The 2500-nt window shown below is 42.8% G+C and overlaps 1 protein-coding gene across 1 annotated transcript in view; it reads left to right on the top strand.

Annotated features, from left to right (window-relative positions):
- Positions 1-2500, top strand: part of LOC308153939 (teneurin-2-like) — a gene marked incomplete at both ends in the record, with an annotated part of 224056 nt that overhangs the window by 145225 nt on the left and 76331 nt on the right.

Raw genomic sequence — 2500 nt, 5'->3', positions numbered from 1 at the left:
GTGTGTGTGTGTGTGTGCGTGTGTGTGTGTGTGTGTCCACGTTCCCATCCAGTTGTTTCCTCTCTCCTGTCGCCATATTGGATCAGATCACACACCCTGACCATCACACCCTCCTCTCTGCTCAGCAGCCATCCCCCTTTCCTTCACACCTCCTCCTGATCCTGTCTTCCATACCTTCCCCTGGTGGCTCTCCAACTCTCAAAAAAAAACTCTCAGTTTGTGTGTGTGTGTGTGTGTGTAGGTGTAGGTGTGTGTGTGCGTGTGCGTGTGTCCATGCATGCATGCTTGTGTGTGTAAGAGAGAGAGAGAGAGAGAGAGAGAGAGAGAGAGAGAGAGAGAGAGAGAGAGAGAGAGAGAGAGTGTGGTGTCTGTGTGTGTGTGTGTGTGTGTGTGTGTGTGTGTGTGTGTGTGTGTGTGTGTGTGCGCGTCTGCGTCTGCGTGTGTCCATGCATACTTGTGTGTGTAAGAGAGAGAGAGAGAGAGAGAGAGAGAGAGAGAGAGAGAGAGAGAGAGAAAGTGTGGTGTGTGTGTGTGTGTGTCTTGGTTTCATTGCGTCTCTGAGCTCATCAGAGCCGAGGAGGAGTCGAGGGACTGTGACATTCACTCTGCTCTGCTTTCCTCCAAGTTTGTTTCTTTTATTGTCTTATTCAATAGGGGATAATTAACACAGACACTAGGCCTGCTTTCACTGGTACTGTCGAGACAAAGGAACACACACACGCGCGCGCACACACCCACACACACACACACACACACACACACACACACACAAACCTTTGAGCAGCAAGACAAAGACGATGTGTAAACAAACACAAGCACTGTTTTCAGTGCTAAGATACTTTTAACACAAAATGATGAAAGCTACAGACACACACACACACACACACACACACACACACACACAACCAAACAAATACTGATTTCAGTGCTAAGATACAATCAACACAACATGATCAAAGCTTCCATTTTGAGACATGCAACCATTCTAGTATTTCAAAGCAAAACATTTTTATTGCACAAACAAAACATCTCCATCTGTGTTAAGGTGTACATTTCCATCTGTGTTACGGTGTACATTTCTTCACTACAGCATTCCCATAAGCCCATGGGAAATGTGACTCATTCTGAATTAGTTTCATCTTTGTATTACAAAGCTTTCTTTACTTGTATTCATAGGATGGTAATTGAAGTGTACAGTAATTGCAATATGATCTAAGGCCTGGACTACACGTATATGGATATTTTTTTAAATATATGGATATTTTCTAAAATCTGTCCACACCACAAAAATATCTCTGTCCATACGAAAAGCCAAAACTGAACACGATCGCCCGATCGAACGTTATGGGCATGCGCAGTTAGTTGTAATCAAACTGGGCAGTTACTCAAAACCCAAACTCTTTGAAACAGACAGAAAAGAAAAGTACAAAACAGACAGAAAGGCAAGTTATGGCGACCAAGAAGAAAGCAAAAACTGATTATTTTGTGTGGACCGACAATGAAGTTGAGCCATTGTTGCTGTTTTGCTTCAATGCGCATGTTTGAACGGCTTGACGCTTGACGTCATTGCATCAACACCAGCTCCGTTTAACATAACCACACTGATCCACTCAATCGGATATTTTTTTTACCCGTTTAGAGAAATCTCCGTTTATGTGAGTGAAAACGCCGTGTTTGTATGGTTGAGAAGCCCAATTGTACAAAAAAATGTGCGTTTAGAAAAATATCCATTTATGTGTAGTCCAGGCCTAAGTGTAAATATGCCCCTTGCAGTTATAAACCTGCGTGTTTAAGGAATAAGAACGTATACAGCCTATCCTTTAGAATGTCATCATACAAACGGCAATGTACCATCAACACGAACAATACATGAATGAACGTTAACAAGGCCAATAGTGTTTCTATCCTTAGTGCAACAACACCGTCAGTGTCAGTGTGTAGATGTGTGTGTGTGTGTGTGTGTGTGTGTGTGTGTGTGTGTTTGCCTGGAGTCTGTATGAACGTGGGTGACACTATACTGTACAATATTTTCTTATTATTTTTCCTCTAAATCTCCATACAGGATAGAGAGAGAGAGCTCCTGCTAACACACACCCACACAGATACACACACACACACACACACTATACACACCTACACACACAAACATAGGTTAGAGAAAGAGAACAATAGTGCTAAAAAAAAGGCAGCGTGTGCAATGGTGTGAGAGTATGGCAAGAAAAAGAGGAAAATATAGAGAGAGGTAAATATTGAATGTGTGAGAAGATTTTCCCGTGTGTGTGTGTGGCGTCTAGTACATAAGCTTGTGTACTGGAACAGCGGAACCATTTGGAGTTTTCTACATACTGTACATGCTGTTCTACGTATACTATAAATGGTGCATTGTTCCCCTTGTATTTTTAATAACCATTCTCTCTCTCTCTCCCCCGTCTCTTTCTCTCTCTCTCTCTCCCTCCCTCCCCATCTTTCTCTCTCTCTCTCTCTCTCCCCATATCTTTCT

The sequence above is a fragment of the Nansenia antarctica genome, assembly GCF_963989245.1.
Source record: "Nansenia antarctica genome assembly, chromosome: 3".
NCBI classification, from domain to species: Eukaryota; Metazoa; Chordata; class Actinopteri; order Argentiniformes; family Microstomatidae; genus Nansenia; species Nansenia antarctica.
Note: the sequence above shows the minus strand (reverse complement) of the source record. Positions and strands in the feature narration are given on the sequence as shown.